At 38.8% G+C, this 20,963-nt stretch overlaps 1 protein-coding gene across 10 annotated transcripts in view; it reads left to right on the top strand.

Annotated features, from left to right (window-relative positions):
- LOC123969194 (VPS10 domain-containing receptor SorCS1) overlaps positions 1-20,963 on the top strand; it is a 171,478-nt gene that overhangs the window by 38,714 nt on the left and 111,801 nt on the right. Inside the window, exon 1 of one of the 10 annotated variants that reach the window (XM_046046345.1) lies at positions 7,519-7,537. The exons of the other annotated variants lie outside the window; for them this stretch is intronic. The gene's annotated coding sequence lies outside the window, so the exon portion shown is untranslated. Of the gene's footprint in view, positions 1-7,518; positions 7,538-20,963 lie in introns of those variants that run through there. 10 annotated transcript variants of the gene reach the window in all.

The raw sequence follows: 20,963 nt of genomic DNA, 5'->3' as shown, positions 1-20,963 counted from the left end.
GATCAGGTGGTGGGAAATAGTATATTATAATGTGGTCTTCCAAAGCAGGTCTTTTTTTAGAACACATTCATTAAACATGATTGCGAGTTTAGCATGTATGGAACTGCAGAGATTTCTGCCAACACTTTCACTACGTCATGTTAATTTATTAATAAAGATATCGTATTTAAAGAAACTTTTCATTATTTATGGCCCTAAGTATTCATCTCATCAGGTCTATAGTCTGAAGCTTTGCACTTTATTTTGAAAAGTCATAGTGGCATGGTACAAACCCATGCACTTAATTTTTAACTGTCAGTGTACTTGTGTAGTATACTTTAACCAGAGATACAGTATCCTGGGGAAAAACGGAAATAGAAAGAAACACTATCACATGTATTTGATTTGCTTCGATTGACAGGACCACACAGTCTGGAGACCATTGAATAACAGCATTTGGTTTCCTTACGTATTCCCAATGAGTGTGGATCCAACTTCATGGAGCCCTTCTTTAGCTGACATAGTTAAATATGTCACTAGGTACCCAAAAGATTCAGTGCTACAGGCCTCAGCTAAATTTGCTGTCAGGGCAGGAGGGAACAGAGAGTATTTCAACCAGAGGCTTCTGGGTTTTCTCAAACATAGACTATATCATATGATTTATGTGGATTTCTTTGGGTGAAAATCCCCATTCTCTTCAGAAATGTTAGAACAGTCTGTCCATGGGGTGGAACAGACTGCTGTAGAGATTTTTTTTAGTGCACAATCAGTGACATGTTAAGGCTAGTTTTTGAGTCATTAAGACTCTGTCTTGAACTTGGTTTGTCTTTGCTGTAAACTTGTCAATTTTTGTAATGTTAAAATATAGGTTGACAAGCTCAGTTTAAGGTCAACTTACTTACTTTTCTGCAGCAATATAATAATCAAAGTTAATGTTCGTCACGATTAGTGAACCAAAAGGTTTGTCTCATTCACACTTAACAAGCCAAGTCCCCATGGACAGAGTTACTGTCGTTCCCAGCTGTGATGAATGTTGGAAGCAATTTTTGTGAGATCATATATGTAGGGATATGTCAGGGATTTTGTAGGCATATTGTCAGGTGTATGATTAAACAATTATACCAAACAGGTGCTAATGATCGCAAATTCAATATGTAGGTTGAAACACAATCACTAACTGAAACAGAAACAGCTGTGTAGGAGGAATACAACTTGGTGAAGAGGCTGCTGAAGACAGCACAGCAACGAAACACAAGGTAGTTATACTGCATCAGCAAGGACTCTGAAATAGACATTTCAAAGCAGACAGGGGTTTCCAGATGTGCTGTCCAAGCAACACAACGAAACGACAATGTTGAGGACCATAGACTCAGTGGATGGCCAAAGAAACTTACTGCAACACATTAAAGACACGTTATGACTACATCCCTTTGCAATCTGCAATCTGCAGTGGTGGCCCAAAGGTTAGAGAAGCAAGCTTGTGACGGGGTGGTACTGGGCAGCTTCCAGGTATGAATGTGTAATAGTGGGAATGTGATCAGGGCCTTCCTGCAAAAGAGAGAATTTTTTTTTTTTTTAATCGGAGTAGTGTGTGTTTTTAATTGGCACCAGCAGTGCCATCAGCTCAGAAATATATATTTAAACATACAGTATATACAAATATAAAAGACTCCTGTACTGACTTTCGGTTTAGCCTCCAAAAATGGTTTCAAAAGTCTGGCTAAACTCTTTGCAAATTATAAGAACACATCTAACATTTATTTTGCCCAGTCAGGCTTTGTTATAGCGATTTCTGTGTTCCCAAATCTCAGATATGACTTTATCTAGTACAATGTTATCATAACCAATAGAAATGTAGGGCTGTCCCCGACTAAGGATTTACATAGTCGAATCAGAATCGTCAAGTCCTGCCTATAGTCGACCGATAGTCGAATCATGTGTGTTTTTGTACACGGCAATTGCGAGCCGAAGCTGAACTGAGGCTTATTGTTGACCATTTTTTCTCTCTCATTCTCTCTCACCTGCCATTCACCGTACATTCCGTGCTGCCGACAACAGCATGCATGTTGCGGTTTCTCTCGGGTCTATTTCAAGTAGCCGGCTCTTAAAAAACAATTTTCTTTGTGTGGTTCATCAACGGTGATAAATTATCCGGAAGACAACTCGGCACAACACCAGTGAAGCTGGGGCTCAGTCTCTTCAGCAAGTATTCCTCGACTGCAACTATACACATACACGCTACGCGTACACATGCACACTGACAACCCAGGGTTAGGGTTACAATTTTGGATTGATTCATGCACTTTATTTAGTTCTTTTTACATGTTTATTTACAGCATTAAACGTTGAAATGTATATTGTAATAGGCTGTATATTAACATATTGTCAGAAAACTGGTAGTTCTATGTAAAATCAGACATTGAGCACCCCCATATCGCCAAGATGGCATGATCCTTGTTTCTCTGCGAAGCTTCGACTGTGAGATTGACAGTCGAATCAGGCTCCGCCAATCGAAGCATCGAATCTTCGACTAATCGGGGACAGCCCTTTAGAAATGACTGACAAAACTTTGAAAATGACCCAAATTAATGATCCAGAATTCTTCTATCGTCTGACCGTCAGTTCAGAAACCTGAAGGGAGCCACAAAAATCATAATTTTATTATAATTATTACATTACTGGTACTCAACAAATATTACTGACTGAAAGTTTTATCTTAAATGGGGATTAAGTGATTCTGGATTTTCAAACACCACAACAAATACCACGATATAGAACAATGACACATCAAATAACAATAGCTAAACTGTGGATAGCCAAATTGTCGCTACAGTAACTGCTGCAAGACTAATATGCTAAAAGGCATCTCCAAACAGCCACACTCACAGCTCTCCTGCTACAATAGCTAACATCACATCATTTGTTTCTTTCCCATCTACAGATCCTGGGCTGTGTAAAACCAGAATTCAACTCACACACTGCTAACGGACAGATAGGAGATATTCACTGAATTTGACGTGTATTGGATTAGAATCACTTATCTCACCTTTTAAAGGGGAGTTGAAGTTTGTTTGAAATGTCATAAACTCTACATATATATAGTATCTGATTACATTATAATTATGTATAGAATCTTAAAGGAATGTGCTGTCTTCAACATACTTCCAAAACATCTTCCTTATTGGCTTTGGAAGCAGAATATTCAGCTCCAGATGAATTACCCTGTATCCCCAGGCCTTTCATTTGTCAGCACTAATGACCACAGTTCCCTCCCTCTCGCTCTGCTGTTTTACCTGTAATAATGGATTGATTTGTGACTCTGAGGCAAAGCAGCTGTGAGTGAGTGAGCGAAAGTTTGCATTGAACTCATTAAAGTTTGTATTACCCAGTGTTTAGCACACTGATTATAGCAAAAGGAGCCATCTGCTTGGGGGAGCACGGCTCCCATCACAGCTCTGTATAATTTACCAAACAAAGTTTGTCGCTCCTGTCAAAAATCAGCAATCTAGAATCAGCAATCCAGAGGGGTAGAGCCGTGTCACACGGTGAACTGAAAGGTGTAGGTGTGTCTCAAGTGAATGAATATTATGTAGATGATGTTTTCAGGGGGTCCTCCGTGGTGCCCTTCGTGTGAGTCAATTAATGCAGTTAGCTATTAATCTGTTCTTCAAAATTGGATTGGCTTACTGAGAAATGAGATTGACTTGTTTCTCATTAAAGGACAATAGAATAGGTCATTTCTGCAGGCCCTTCCTCTGCATAATGTTAGCATATTTCTCTTAGGCCTGTTAGCCTTCAGGACTGGTATTCAAGAACTCGGATGTCTTTTAGCATTGTAATTATTTTTTTATACTACTATACTAATAACCACCTGCATCTTACTCTTCTCACCAAAGAAAGTGCAACATTGATCATTTGTTCAAATGCTTAAGACAACCGATGTTTTCATTTTCCTGACCAGCAATCTTGACATATAATGTTGTTTCTCAGAAGCAAAGGCAGAAGTAGCATAACGTTATCGTAAAAGACTCCACTAGAACCCACCAAAAACCGAGTTTGCAGTATACATGAATCTTTGCCAAGGGCTACACCACAGTTCACAAAACATCCACGGATTTACAAAGTTGACGGCAGTGAGTTCCGACTTCAAAGCATTGTTTTTTATCCAGGCTCCAGGTCACACTATCCATCCAAACAAAACGTGAAGATAACCACAAATTAACAATTTTTAGACTTAAGATAAACAAAATAAAGCCATAAAAAGTTCCCAGAAGGTTGTTGATGCCAACAGTGGCTGTCTCACGGCATCTTAGTTGTAATGTATGGACGATGTAGTTTGCTGCTAAACATAGTTAACATATGAAGAATCATAAAAATTATCTCCTTATCATTCTACAGTTGTGGGGAAAAATTTTTAAATTAATAACAATATAATCATACCATTAGGTTTTTTTTGGAATTACTGATTGTAGATCTTACAAATCTATACCAGGCAATACTGTTTAGAAAGGTTGTAACAATGAGCACAATCTTTCACTACTTCTTAAAGGGGTTTTAGCTGCTAACACTTAACCAAACTTTAAAGCTACATTAATTACATTGTATTACCTTCATAAACATAACATTTACATTTTATCACTGTATACATTTTTATAGTAAACGTTATTACACAATTGCTTTCGCATCTAGAAGAACAACAGCTAGGCAGGCAGCAACATAAGTATTCATATGGAATCGTGTTTCCCAACACCTGATGATAGTGAGTCCAATATTTACTCTCTTTTAGCTCTGTTTTGGTCTCCCCCAACTACAGAAGGAAATATCTGGGTTTAACTGTTAAATGCTCCACTATTTTCACTTAATATAGCCATTTCCTGCAGCTATGAAGAAGGTTGACTTGAGAAAATGTTAACGTTTCCATCTTAGATAACAGTACAGTCGGCTGAAGGGAGTCAGGTAATAACTTTCTTTGGGTTTGGGTCTATGCCAGACCAATTTCACTGTTTTGACTGATTGTTCATATAAAAATGTTGATTTGTGCAGCTTTAACTATAGAGGTGGATTATCAGACAGTGTAGTTTTGTAATAGCTATTTGGGTTATCCTGGAAGGCAGTGACAACATATTTAAGTTAGGTATGAGGATATATTAGGTCCGGGAAAGAAAAATACTGTATGATTCACAGGAAGCTATTCATGCTACTTCAAAAGCTGGCAAAAAAAAATTTTGATTCTTAAAGCGTGACGAATTGATTTCAAGCAAATAAATATGAAGGCTGGATTTCGATTTGGTTTCTTAATTGCCTCCTGATCAGAACAATTTGATGGACTACAAACAGACTGACTGCTATGATCACCAGAAACAAGATTAATGTTGAATTATGGCTTAATTCTTCGTCACACCCCAGTCTGAGGCTGCTGATGGTCTTAGATCGTCTCTGTCTTAAAGGAGTCTTTGTGCATTGCCTGGTGAGGAAGTTGGACAGTACAAATATCACTTCTTCACTGTTTGCCTACACCTCTGGATTTGCTACAAAGCCGACTAAAAAGACGTCTGTTGCATTTTCAGCCAGCTTAATTTATTTAGAAGTCAATTTTAGTGTCTGTTTTAAGTGCCTGCTCCATTTGTTTCAGCTAATAAAGCCAGCAGCATCACAGGGATAAAAAATGTTCATTACCTTTCAAAGTTCACTGGGTTTTTATCTGTCCTGTTAAGAGGGTTTTAAGTGCCTTGTTAAGTTACCCATTAATTCAGACCATATTGATCTCACATGGCCGCTGGAGTCCTGGCCAAATATCATATTTTTGAAAACTTCTTCTTGACTCTGTAAAATGCTTACATGCTAATTATTTCTGAAATGTTGGACCTTCTAAACCCCCTTCTTCCATTGGTAATCAATATTGTTTGATATTTCTCTGCATGTGGTCATTATGTGTCACTGCTGCATTTACTGCATGGTGGGTATTGATGCAAAGCTTTTGGTTGTCTCCACTGTTTTACACTATGTCAGTTAAACTTGTGACGGAAGATTAAGCTCTGATCCTCTGCTAATTGTACAAGTTTTTCTCATCTGCTCGCCCTTTATCTCAGTTCTTGCTCAAGCATTGTTTGATCTCACAATTCAGTGATTTTCTGCCATTTCTGACATCTTTTCACCAGTTCGGTGTTGTCCACTCGCTTATTTCTGACACCCGCAGTGCTATAACAATCCAGTAACAGACTATTCCAGTGTGAGCCCCGAGTGTGAGACAAAACTTTTCTGTAGCACCTATGACAAGCCAGAATAGATCAATGACAAATACAGTCAAGATTCACAAATAGTTTCTCCTCTTCTCCATCACAAACAAGTTTCCGACAGCATTACAACCGCTGTAACTTTCTCCATCTCCCCGCTCATTCTCAAAGATGAAAGTTTCTGTCACCCACTTCTCCCCCGTCTTCTCCCTGTTCACTTGTCACATTTTTCGCCTGCCATAAATATAGACACAACTTTGGTATTTTGTAATGCTATTTACATTCAGCCCTATCTATCCATTTCCTGCCTGTCGGGCAACATAGTCAATTATATGAATGTCTACAAGCAACGCTCCATGCCTCCCTCACATCCAGTGATGTGGAGACAAATATAGAGATGGGTAAAGATTAAAATAAACTTGACTCTTACATAGATAGATGGATAGATATACTGTCAAAATATTAAATGGTTCTCTTCTCTTCATCTCTCTTTTCATCTGACTTCATTACTTTGACCCATGCAGTGCACTTTATATGTGTTTATCTTTTTTGCTTCCTGTTGTTTTTTATAGTATGGTGTTAAATATTTTTTTCTGTATTGGTTGATTAGCTGGACATCTGAGACATTCTGCTAAAAATAAAAATATAAAACATAAGTGACATAACCCAAACTGAAAATAATCAATTTAAAGAATAGCTACACCCAGAAATGTAAAATAATAAAATAATTTATTTTATCATTTGTCTCAGATAGAATAAAACCATTCTAGTCATTCAGTTAATTACCCATGGGTTGGTAGAACTTCAAACACAGTAACAGATTGGTGAAGGCGTCGCCAATCACTTTGCAAGTTCATAATCTGATCTCAATTTCAAGTCACACTGAGGTGAACAGAAGTGCGGATCTCTTACTTATAGCCAAATGTGTTAATATGTTGTGTTTTCCATTCATTATTACTCAGTTACTTTGACAGAACTACCGCTATGAAACTTTATAGGAGACCTTCACTAATTTAGCCTGGCTAGGTAATGTAGCTATTGTATGTTTTAACACTGTAATGTTGCCTTGCTAGAAACAAAACATGGTTAGTATTGTACTTACTCTATGTTCAGACATCTGTTTCGCCCCGCTGTCTTTGGTTGTTTTTTCTACAGTTTCTATTAGGGATCCTGGAGTACGTCTCAAGCACTCCCTGGTCCATACGTGGCATTGGAAGGGGGGCATACCAACCATGCAGAAGGACAATCTGTAGTTTGATCAACAGCCCTGAAAGCATTTTTGCAGCCAAATGAGTGGGGAACTCTGTGTCCAGGCAACATGAAAGGTTAACCATTGTTCATTTGCATATATGCAAATACTACCCACACTTTAATGATACAAAACTGGTTGAGAATCGGCAGTTTCCCTCTAACTGGGAACAGCGCAAACAAAGCTGTCCCTCTTGTAAACCATAAACTTATTGCTCACTTGATGTGAATAAGCACACAGGTGATATGTTTGGGATTAGAAAAATATTGCCTTAAAACCTGACTGAAAAATTTGCCTATCCTGCTGTGACAAATGACTCAAAATTATACAGTACACAAACAAATGCAAAATGGATTTTACATGCCAGGTGAGGCATGGCTGTGAAAGCAAATTTCTGAATTTTTTTAATAAAAGACAAAAAATAGAATCTGATTTAGTAAGGAAGATATTTCTGAGTGCAGAAATGTACATATAGTTACACATTTGCTCATCTCATTATTTATATGCTCCGGTTAGACTGCACCCTCTGATAATGTCAAAGTATCATGTACAATCTTGACTTGACTTAAAGAATGTATTCATTTATATTTATTCTCTAACATGTGAGATTTTGTGTGAAATTATATTTTAATAACAAATAGTCCAAGGTCCATACTAGTGTCCCTCCATCTTATTCCTGCCATGCACCTTCATGATTAATCCAGTGGCACTGGTGCTCTGGCCGGCAGCCAGAGCTCCTGCCTGAAGCACCTTCCTTACTTCAGGGATAGACCTCTGTCCTTTTAGCCACCGAGAAGAACAATGACCTGCCTAAAGTGATTGATCTCCCTGAACTGGCAGCTGGACGACATATTTCCATTTCGTCCTCCTCTTCCAGCTGGATGTGCAGGGAGTCTTGTGAAGGTCAAGCTGGCAGGCATCATTCACAAGTGACTGCTGGGAGTATTCTACACACATCAGTAAAAACCTTTTGCTTTTAATGACACATAGACGAATGTGTATTCAGAATGTGTAGCATTGTTACAGTCATGATACCTTTTTATCTTTGGTGTGTCCTGGGAGTTCAGGTCTGAGCACGCCAGCATTTAAAATGGTGAAATGAATTTGCTGCAGTTAACACTGCACGGGGCAATGTAAATCCGCGTGACCAATAGCATCTACAGCAATCCATCTTGAAAATGCTGATCACTGAGAAAACGAAGAGCCCATGAGTCCAAAATGGAGGAATATTAGCTTATTGGCTGTGTTGCACCATCCTCTGAGTATAATCTGCTCCACAAAGGAGGGATGGTTAGAGACAGTCTATGTCTATGAGTCTATGAGTTGGTGCTACAAAAAGTATTTTTAATTCACATATACATATTGACCCGTTAGCGACTTCATGATGTACAATCCAGATTTCAAAATGCCAGGATGGCACAGTAGTCTATAGTGAAAACGAAAAGAAGCTTGGGCAGATATCATGACTAACTAGTTCCGTCATATTCACAGCTGGCTAACATGTTACCAGGTAGCTCCCAGCAGTAACCATCTTATTGCTCATAAATGTGATAAATTTGCAGACCACTTCAAAGAAAAGACCACAATCATCAGGTTTAATATCTAACTCCACAATGCCATAACTGCTGAACAAACACCCGGTATACAGAGTGAAGCCCTGTTGGACAATTTTAGCCCGACACTGAAACGCTCAGGGAAGAGGTAACAACACAGAAGTCCTTCACATGCACCCTTTATCCAATCCCAACCTGTTTTTTAAAAAAATTTTCTAAATTCAGTGTCTGCGGAGGTCCTTTAAATTTTTAATCACTTGATAAAATAAGTTGTTATCCCCTGAGCATTCCAGAGTGCACTTGAAGCCTTTTTTTTGTACTAGTAGTAGCCTTGATCCCAACATACCTAGCAATTACGGACCAATCTCCAATCTTTCATTAGAAACACTCTTGGACATTTAATTAATCAATTTTATTAAGTCAAACAATAAATTGGGATTGTTTCAGTTTGGTTTGCGGCCTACTCAGAGCACTGAAACAGTTCTGGTGAAGGTAGACACATCAGAACAGATAGAGATGCCAATAAACTTTCTTAAACTTTGTTGGTATTATTTGATCTAAGTACAAATTTTGAAACAGTTCTTTTAAATAGACAGAGGGACACGAGTTCTTTGTTGCAATTCATAATAATGTCCCCAAAACCTCCAGAATAACCCGTGGGGTACCCCAATGACCATTTTAGGGCCACTTCTTTTATATTTATATATTTCCATAGTTATGGCGATGACACACAACTTTATGTAGCCATATCCCCTGAGGACACAGGAACAATTGATTCCCTTTTTAAATTCATTTTAGATAATAATGTCTGGTTGTTATTACAGTGTGACCATTTCCCTCTCTGAGTGACACAGAGAGACTAATGCACATTTTTATATTGCGCAGGCTAGACTACTGCAATGCTGTTCTAGCTGGTCTACCCAAAGCTAATTCAGAACTCTGTGGCCCGAGTGCCTACCAGGACCAGAACGATAGTTACATACCGTAACTCCACAATCTATGAATATAGGCGCAGCACCTTTAAGGCTATCGCTAGTGGGTTAATCCCTCGCAGAAGAGCTTTGTCTACTCCCACCAGCGGGATGGGCCGTACCCACAGTCTCACCCTGTGTATAGGTAGCCGTGAGACCTGACAGTCTGCTTCCAGATAGCTTTTTCTTCAGCCACTGAGAGAGCCAGTGAGACCCATAGCTTAGAGGAATTATGTTGACATGCTGGCAGTGTGGAAGCATTTTAAAGTGACGGTTTGCAGACACTGTTCTGGTGAATTGACTTCTTAGAAAAGAACCGCTTTGAGTGTTTCTGTTACTCATTTCTGAGGAGACGATTAAGCTAGTGTTTCTAGTGTCACACATTTGGAGTGGACACGTATTCAAGCCTTTATGGTAACTAAAAAGTGACTTTATCCTGTCATTTTCTCTCTTTACAAAGACAAGAGTTTCATGTTACGCCATACAAGAACCACATACAACATTATTTAACAAATTGGGTCAGACTTGATGAATTTAGCGCGAGGATACACATGTGACAACATCCGGTTTTCAAAATAAGGCTTCTATACAGCATAGAAATAAGATTAATTTGATTATATTCACAGAAAGTATAAAACATATTACATGTGTACATTAAAAATAAATGGACACATGTAATTTACTTTACCGGACTTTACTTTACCCCTTGGGCCTCGGTAAAAAGCACATTTTGGCTATTAAATGTAAGCAGTGGTAAAACAAAAAAGGCAAAAATGTGAATGTACTTGTTCGGTATTAGGCAAATTCGGCCAAGAATTTTCATGTCAGTGCATCCCTATTTGGTTGTGTTGTGTGTATTTGCAGTATGTTTGTGTATTTGGTTGTGTTGTGTCTATTTGCATGTGTTTTCTAAAGCTGCAATGTGTTTTTTCTTGTCGGGCCACTGTACTATGTGCTTGAAGAGATAAGTTTGGCATACACTCTCATACAACTTTTCCAGTCATGGAGACTTCCATATTAAATAGCGTCCATGTCTTTTAATTTTGGGGCTTCATTTGCCATGTGTCTTTGGCTGGTAACTCATTAGACCTGTAGCAATCACCCATACACCATTATTTGGGTTATTCTCTATGTCAAATTCTGTCTTCATAAATTGTTTATTGTATACATAACAAGTGTTTAAAATCTAATCTAATTTAATCTCCTGGTAAATCATTTAGCACATAAACAATCCATTGTCAGGAGTTGTCAAAAGAAAAACAACACATTTTTGTTTTCTACTACCAAAAATGAGCAGCTGTAGCCTCTGGACCCATGAACTTCTAGTAGAGGAAAATGGCATTGACGCACGGTCTTGCCTTGGTGGAAATGATGGATACCACACATTGGAAGGACTAAATTGCCACAATTTGTTTAGATCCTTGGCAGAGAATATTTAGCATTAATGAAACATTATCAATCATTAGCATGAAACTGTGTTTGAGCTTGTGTGTAAAACAGGCTCCCATTTTAGCCAGAGATGTGCTTCTCATAAAAACGAAAACACATATGTCTTGTCATCCACAATACGCCCAAGCCAAGAAATTTAAATAAGCCAAATAAAATGTGTTAGTGTGCTTGAGGCACTGTGCCTATCATGTTTCTGGGAGAAGTGTTGACAGCATGGTTGAGAAAACCCCCCACTTTTTACCACTAAGTACAGTTTTATCATCATTGTCATTTTGCAATTGCTCATTCACTATGATTACACTGTGAAGTGGATGATATGATGTAAAAGACCAACAAATAAGTGACATGATCCTTTGGCCTCTTCTTTAATGTTTGCACATATAGTTCCCATGCATTCAAACACTCTCTTTCTGTCCTTTTAAAAACAGTTGACAGCAGAAAGCATCATAAATAAACCCTCGGCAACAAATGGGGGAAAAAAAAGTAAAGTGGAAAAACATGGCATCCCTGTCTTTCAGTCTGTTACTCCATTTTTGTCATTCGCTTCCGATAAATATAGAGGAATGGCTAAAACTTCAGAAAATAATTAGTCTCTGTAGGGATGAGATGGAAAAGGAGAAGTATAAACCAAGAGGAGGACAGGAATAAAGAGCGATGCAGAGACAGCTTTTCTCATCGCTGTTCTGTGCCAAGCCTTTTTTCTTCATTCCCAGAGAACACAGGCATCACTTTGTTTCTCCTACCTGTGATATTTGGCTCTGTTTGCTCTGATTTTAGCAGTTGTAATTATTATAACTACCACAGTTTTGGCGGCACAGGGGAAACTGAGATTGACTCTCTCTCCTCTAAGATCTTTTCTGGGACAGACCGATTTGACTGAAACGTGAATGACAGATGTGGAAAAAAAGTAATACCCACTTGATTTCAAATACTGTATATGAAATATTCTCCAAGACAATGTGCTACTCTCTGACTGACTATTGTCAAAATGGAAGCCTTGGGAAAGTGAGGAAATATGTTCAGCGGCATCAAACACCTGCTAAGAAATCATCCTCATGCTTGACTCTGAACAGAATCCCAGAACTGTAAAATATGCTTTTAATAATGATCTGCTGCATTAAAGAGTCAACTTTTTTGACGTAAACGGCGATGTTTACATCCAACTTGTCTTCTTAGAGACTCGCATTCTCCTCCCATTATGCTCGAGCCAGAGAACGCTGCTGTCTGCGACTTGGCAGTCTCTCTCCTGACGCTTCCCACATGCAAATGAAATAGACAGTATGACATTTAAGTAAGTGGCATGCCTTCGCCTTTGACTTTACCTTCCCCAAGTCTCTCACACGCTGTCTTATCTTGGGAACTGATGCAAGCAGGCCTCACCATGAGAGCTTTGGCAGTGGGTCCTGCAGAGGAACACTATGTATCATTCACTTATGCCGAGCCACCAGAGTGGCAAAATAGCATGCTGTCAGGAACCAGAGAGGCCGTCATGTCTGTTACAAGTATTTGTAAAGGCGCTTCTTGTGGCAAATCACAAGGACTCATGCTGTCTCATTGAGTTCTCTGGGCTTTTAGAGGCATCCTGCTGAGCTGAAAGCCATCTGCACAATTTGTGGTCAGGTCACAGAAGCACTGAGCAGAATTGGGGGAAAGGAGTGAAATGTATTCTTACACCACCAATGAGGTTTGTTAACTTTTTGCCTTTGTTTCATTTGAGCTCTTTCAAGATGGCTCCACGATAAAGGAGAGATCAGAAACGGGTATGACTCTTTCAGTCACCCCTTCGTTTATCTAAGCATTTTTCCGCATTCATAAAATTTGAGCACTGCTCCTTTTAAGGCAGTTTCACATGAAAAATGTACAAGCCCTAACTGTATAATACAGAGTATGGAGCTTCCCAAAGTCCTATCAACCGCAGAGAGGCCCCTCTCACTGGAGCGCTACTGACAGCTTCCACTAAACCATTGCCTCCATCCACTTCAAGGTATTTAAGATAAGGCGGGGGGGGATGGGGGACAGAACATTTTCTTTTGTTATCAACCATGCCCACTGCTGTAGGGGATTTCCCATGAGGCCCGGCGTGCAAACAGACCTTATGGGGAACTGAGTGAACGAACCTCCTGCAGAAACAGTAGGCCGGTATCATGGGACTTCAAACTAAAGCCTGTCTGTACGTCGCTAGCCAATCAGACCCTCAGAGAGCTTAATTCAATCAAGACATGCCTCGACTTTTACAGCTCAATAGTGTTGCATTCAGAATGCTAGATTGTCATCCGCACTTCTTTCCCCTTTAGACCTCATCATTGCTTTAAAATCAAATCATCCCGACAAATATAATCCCTAGTTATGCTGAGGTTTATGTACTGATGAATTTAATGACACCACGTTGTTTCCAAATTGGATCACAGGTTTCAGTCTTTCACTGTGTTCCCATAAGTCCTTGGCATATTGGAAAGGGCCTTAAGACACAGGCAACGGTTAACACCTTGTCAGCAGTAAAGGATTCCTTCTAATCTATTTGATCTCATTAAAATGCTCCATAGGAGGCAGTTGTGCGCCGGATGGCTTTCTACAGCTGTCATTCTTCCTTGCTGTATTTACAGCATGTGTATGCCAGATTTTGGTAAAATGTCACTGTGGAGAGGACATGTCAAATCTGCCATGTAGCTGTTAGTAGAACTACCATGTAGCCAGTTGAGCATTCTTAAATATATATATATATATATTTTTACTTATGCACCCCCTATTGGCAGTTTCAAACCCATGGTCACTGAGCTGAAGGTGATGAAAGTAGCACCTAAGCCACATTTCCATCTGATTGTCAAGCGAATTTTAAGCAAACTTTTGAAATGTTGCAAAAAAGAACCATTACTGGCTAGCATTAAATATTGTCGCTTCTGACATAATCTACCCTGTTCTCCCTTAAATACCAGTCATGTTCTGAACTCTACAGTATAACCAAATTAGTATTTTTCTATTTAATTAATTAATAAAAATTCCATCTAACACAAAACCTTACTGGCTAAGATAACCATGTATATTATTAAATTATTATGTACATGGAATAATGGAATTATATGTGACTTTTCTTGGTATTATTTTTAACCCAAATACTGACCTTGTATTTTTACAATATTAAATAAATGTTCATTTAAGTTCAGCAATTTAATTTGTTATCATTAGCAAATTTTTATATTTAATTAAATGTAAAAAAAATAATAATTAAAAAACATCATAATGTCAGCATCAGCCACCCTGCTCTCTAAATATCTGCATTGGCCGGCCACTAGTTCTTCCTTGCATCCAACCACGTCACTATCACATCAAATGACGATGCTGGATGCAGAGAACTACTTGGCAAACTCCACTTTCTCTGTCAATATAGCATGCACTGAGGAATGTATTGCCTCGATGGATTGCATTTAACATCAACACTGATTGGACATACACATAAAATATGTTGGATTTTCCCTTTTCCCCCTGGCAATAGCTCTGCTTTTTATGTACTATATACTTTGTATAACTATATTTGCATTTAAAGGTTCAGTGTGTAATGTTTCTTGACAGAAATGCAATACAAGATCCATAACTATGTTTTCAGTGGTGTATAAAAACCTTTATGTAATGAACCGTTATATAAGGTTTTTATCTACATAACCGCCGGTTCTCTTACATGGAGGGCGCCATGTTGCGTCGCCATGTTTCTACAGCATAGACACCATAATCGGACAAATGGCGCTACAGAGCGCGTTTCATCACTATGTTGTTGTTCTTCTTGTAAAATTCCGGCAGTGTAGACTCCCATCACTACACTGAATATGTATGAAAAAGAAGAAGAGGAAATGATAATAATAACTCAGATCAGCCAGATAAACTTTCCATATTGGTGGAAAACACTTATTCATTTTTTACTGCTAACGGCGTCACGATGACAAGACAGCGTGCCTATCAAGTGACCAATAATGCTTATACTTTCAGAATTTGCATTAAAAACTTGTTTATTTGTAGGCTATTGCTTCGCTACTGTGCACACAAATGTGTGATTGGAATTTAAAAACATGCAACCTTTGGCTAATAGTACTACTTTGTGTTTCTATTGTATTTAAAAAACAAACAAACAAAAAAAGACATTTTGGTAAGATTTGCAGATTGCTTATCTAATTGAACAAAGTGCCTTTACCTTTACCAAAATGAACAGTTAACAATAATATTTGCAATACCATATGGTTTTACTGAATAATTAGTAAATATAATTTCTTAAAATACCTATCTAAAAAAAAAACTATTTTCTTTACTGGCTACTCTCTGCTACCTCAGAAGACAACACTTTTTGTTGAGGGGTTAGTGAGTGCAATTTACAACCCTCACCACTAGATGTCACTAAAACTTGCACACAAACCATTAGCAGGAATTTGCATTGTTTTGCTGCATGCACGTCATACAACAAAAATGGGAACCCACTCTGAAAACACTATCGGCGCTACTAGTGGTACCTTGAGTTTCACCGCTGCACCAGACACAAAAAATCTAAAGCTTTTAAAAAATGTTCTATTATTAGAATAACAAATTGTACAGCCTCGGTGGTATGCTAACTCTGAATGCTGCCCTGGTGGAAACTCACAAGTATGTGAAGTACGTTTAAAAGAAGATTCTAATAAAAAGTCCTTTAGGTGAGTTACAGAGATAGGAGCTTGGTGCCAGTGGGGAGAAAATGACTTTAGTGTCTGGCAGAAGTCCCCAATCCCCCAGTGGGACAGGACAGAATTTACATAACCAACATCTTGATTTGCTGTTAAGTGAAATTAGGGCCTGTGCAATGTTCAATTAACTCCACGGATCTTCTTGTAATTAAAACTCTGCAGGCCCCCACTGTTCAATAACTCTGTGCCAGGAGAGAGAGATACAGAAAGGTGGGGAGGGAGATTGAGAGAGAGGTAGATTGAGAGAGAGAGAGAGAGAGAGAGAGAGAAGGGGGGGAGGAAAAAGAGAAACGTGGAAAGATAAACTGCTGCTTCATCATGTTTTCATTAGATATGACCTTGACAGTCATAATAGTGGGGTTGAAGATATAGCTGGAGAAGAGCCACACTATCCATAAGTTGAAAGTTAATATGAGGAGCATCAGCCATGGTGGCCCCATTACAGCGCCCTTGCCATCTGGTGTATGCAGATCTGTGGCTGCAGTGCTGGCCCCTAATGAGATGTTTCCCCTTAAATTGATTACATAGACTATTTTGTTGGGCTGTCTAATGCTTAGTACTTTTGCTTTTAGGTTAACTACTTACTTTTCCGTCACATGTCCCCTGCTCCTTGGCACTTGTGTTTTTTTTGTCATTCCTTATCCCTCCGGAAGGATTACACAAAGAACAAGTGAACTTATTAACTCAATAATCACCTCTTTGATTCCTGTTTTTGAGTTTTGGGCAGTCATGAGGAGGCATTACAGAGGAATGCTGGCGTGTGGTCTCAGGTCTGTGATTCAGTATAAACAGTTGAAACATGCTTGTCTTTTATTCAAGCCATTAATCTTTATTATACATTCACTGGGAAATTGCAAAGCGACGGAAAAGCGGCATCTGTAGTCCCTCCTTTGCCCATACAGTGCATCTAAAGTGGCTGTTTTATGGGATACGTTAGAGAATTTTAACTAAGCCATAATCCCTAAATTGATAAAAGTGCCTCCAAATGTACTGCAATGTTTAATTCATGAGCAGTAATATGCAGGTAATAAATCCAAATGTAAGAGAAAGGTCCCAAAACTTCTGCAGTGCTGGGTGAATTTTAAGATTATTTCAGTTGTTTCTGAGATTGTGTGTTGGCTGATAGTCTTCATGTTTCTTAAAGATAAAAACACGTGTGAACTCTATTAAATACACTGCATAACATACAGAAATCGAATGATAAAAAGTTGCATATCATGAATTTAAAAGTATGTGTTGCTTTAGTTTCATTATCTTGGCATGGATATCTTTTGGCTCATGTTCAAGCCGTGTTCCTAGTGTTAGTTTTTCTCCTATTTTGGATAATGTGTTTCCTAGTCCTTTTAGGGCGCTTCCACACCTGTAGTTTGGTTCATTTGGTCCGGACCAAGTGAAAAAATGATACACTGCTGCATTTTAGTTCTGGTCCGGTTCATGTTCACACTGCAGTTTTACAAACGAACCAAGAGAAGTAACCATGACGTTACACAGACTTACAGGTAACTTGTTGATTGTCATCCTGCATCATCAGGACCCACGTGGGGAAATCAAACTGACAGAAGTTTATGCAACACTTTAATGCTTCTGATCTGTATCGCAAAGAGCTCACAAAGCAATAATGTAACGTAAAAACAGGACGTGTAGTAGGCTACAGTAAAAATTCTGGGCTTATTAGCCTATAGTATACAGTGGCATCGCTGTTACAAATGTTTTATCGACTGAACTGACAAGGTAAACAGAATACTACTTGCCCTCCTTTTTTAACAGATTTCGACCCATTAATCAGGGAAAATACCCACGCTGTCAAGTATACGTTACCAAATTTTCATAATATAGCGGCTTATACAGATCAATTATAAGATCGCTGAAGACATTTCAGCAGATGGATTTATTAGTGGTTTAGCTTTGGATATAATGCTCAGATGACATCTCTGCTATCATAAAATTCTGTGGTTGGTTCATTTGCTTTCCCACCACAAGCGAACCGCACCAGAGTTTGTTTCACGCAGGTCACGGTACGCTTGTTTGGTCCGCTTTTGGTGCGCACCCGAGTGCGATTGCTGCAAACAAACCACACCAAGGGGGAAAACGAACTCTAGTGCGATTCAACCAAACTAAATGAAGCAGTTGTGAAAGCACCCTTAGATTATCTTTCTTTGGACCTTGCTTGTTTTCTGGACTTTGGATTTTGGGATCTGGATTTGTTTGCCCTTTTCGGACTGTTTACCTGGTATGATCCTTGCCTGCCTTCTTCCTCTGTAAGTCTTTGCCCTGTTGTGCTTTTCTTAATAAATCATTGAATCGAATCTGCTTTCGACGCTATTGTCATCGCCACATTGCAGAGGATTCCTGAGTTTCTGTGAGGGCTTAGCCTGGTGAAATCCAGTGCCGCCTTATCAAGCTGCTGGATCTACGTGTAGGCCGCTTCTTTGCTCCCGTAAAGTGAGGTCCCCAACAATCCGTTCTCTGCACTTCCTCACAAGAGTATAAAAAGCAAACACACAGTTACCTGGTGCGAGCTGTTTGTGCCCTTTGGGAAATAATGAGCATAGTCCAACGCCTGTTAAAGCAAGTAGTTCATTTAACATGTGTTCACAGACATGATTAGATAAATAATCTCTGTATATAAATAGGTTTAGGCTGCTAATGTGTAACAGCCTTCCAAATACAAGACAATATCCTTTAAAGGATTGGAAGCATCAGCTACTGTGTTGGCTGCATCTGTTCACTCGGGACTGTCAGTAGAAAGCAGAGCTCTTCCGTGAAGCACTGCTTGTGGATATCATAGATTAGCTGGGGGCTGTGGGTGGTGGTGGGGAGCAAAAGGCAAGATACTGCTTAAGGGCCACACAGAGTCGTAATTGTTTGAAAAAGCATTTTTTTAATCACAAGAAAAGTTAATCCTCAATCAATGAAAATGTAAAGCAATGGCTTTCTGTTCTATTTGTGCTGATAGCAGCTTAAAGGATCACTACTGAGGGGCTCAGACCGCATTTGCAAGTGCCTGGCACAGCTCCTAGTCATGTCTCGCCCAGCGCACACACGGGGGAAAAGACTTCCTTTTTCATTTTTGGACGCCCCTGAAATGGTGGGGAGGTGCATCTATTAATGTCCTACATTTTCCCCAAATGCTAGCCTGTGAAGGCAATTAGAGATGGTTTGCCTGATACAGTAATGGAAAAACCATGTGTTAGTTAGAAAATGTGTTTTTCTTCAAAATCTGGATCCTGGAGCATGGTTTCCCTGGCCTTATTGTTGAGGAATTAGCAATACATATTAGCATCAAATACATAATAAATGTGATTCCAAAGGCTGCTGCTCTTGTATCATACTCATCTCTTCTTTTTTTCTCTTTAATGTCTTAAGGCCATGGGTGTGCATGTTGTTGTAGCCATATTTTGTTTAGCTGACACAAACAATTCTGCTAAGTCATGAGAATGCGCTGCAGCTTGTTATGGTAATACTTTGTCAGCTAGCGTGTCAGAACCTGATAAGGAAAGTCGGGACATTATTCACCCTTGAATGTTTATGGCTCTCACTAAGCAGCTCCCTTTAACGGTCCCTAAGAAAGGCTACATCAAAGGGAATCAGGTTGTGAAAGCAATAGGCAACATTAAAGTTGCATTTATGCGTGGTGCTATTCTTAGTGTGCATTGATGATGAACTGCAGCTTAAACCTGTGTATGTTTGAGAGATGTAACCCTTAAATTTATGTATCAAAATATTTCTTAACTCACGTTTTCCCTGGCTATTTCCCTAAATATAAGGTGGAGGGTGTGAGGGCGTGACTCTATAAAAACATAGCTGCTTTAGAACGTAACCGACAAATAACGTTTTATTTCTCAAATTCACAACGTAGCTCTCTCTCACTCTCTCTGTTAACGCACAAACCCCTTAACGACAAACTGCAACTGACAAATCCAACTCCTTATGCCTTTAACCTAAAGATGCTGTACCCTACCCCAGAATTACATTCTGTCCTGGTACTTACCTACAACATGGCAGAGCATCTTTTTGGCGCTGAATCAGTGGATTCATTTGTATCATGTGAATACCCCTCATTTTGTGTACTGTAAATCACATCAGCAGTGCCTGCAAGAAAGAAAAGCTGAAACTGATTTCCTCCACCTTCACATAATCAGATTGTAAGATTGTCGTAATCAGATTGGCCACCTGTTTGTCTAGCTGCTGACATTTTTTATTTATTTTTTTACCTCTGGGACACCAAATTATGCGTCATCTGATGCTTTGTGTGTGTGTGTGTGTGTGTGTATTTATATATATATATATATATATATTTTTTTTTTCCAGCATTAATTTAAAATTACGTATATATTTAGGCTTTGTAATAACATGTTTTCAATGAAAATAGTTACTACTGAGGTATGGGTGATAGTGAGTGATTTGGAAAGGTTTCCAAGCAGATTGCGAGCATTTGAATGCTTGTTTCTTATTTAACTGACAAGAAGCAAAACCCTTGATTTTAATAAAATAATTCATTGTCACTATATGCCAATGCTCTGTTAATATACAGTGGGTACGGAAAGTATTCAGACCCCTTTAAATTTTTCACTCTTTGTTTCATTGCAGCCATTTTCCAAAAATCAAAAAAGTTCATTTTATTTCTCAGTAATGTACACTCAGCACCCCATCTTGACAGAAAAAAACAGAAATGTAGAAATTTTTGCAAATTTATTAAAAAAGAAAAACTGAAATATCACATGGTCATAAGTATTCAGACCCTTTGCCGTGACACTCATATTTAACTCAGGTGCTGTCTATTTCTTCTGATCATCCTTGAGATGGTTCTACACCTTCATTTGAGTCCA

Source organism: Micropterus dolomieu, linkage group LG04 (assembly GCF_021292245.1).
Source record: "Micropterus dolomieu isolate WLL.071019.BEF.003 ecotype Adirondacks linkage group LG04, ASM2129224v1, whole genome shotgun sequence".
NCBI classification, from domain to species: domain Eukaryota; kingdom Metazoa; phylum Chordata; class Actinopteri; order Centrarchiformes; family Centrarchidae; genus Micropterus; species Micropterus dolomieu.
The sequence above is the reverse complement of the archived record's forward strand: the minus strand, read 5'-3'. Positions and strand labels throughout refer to the sequence as shown.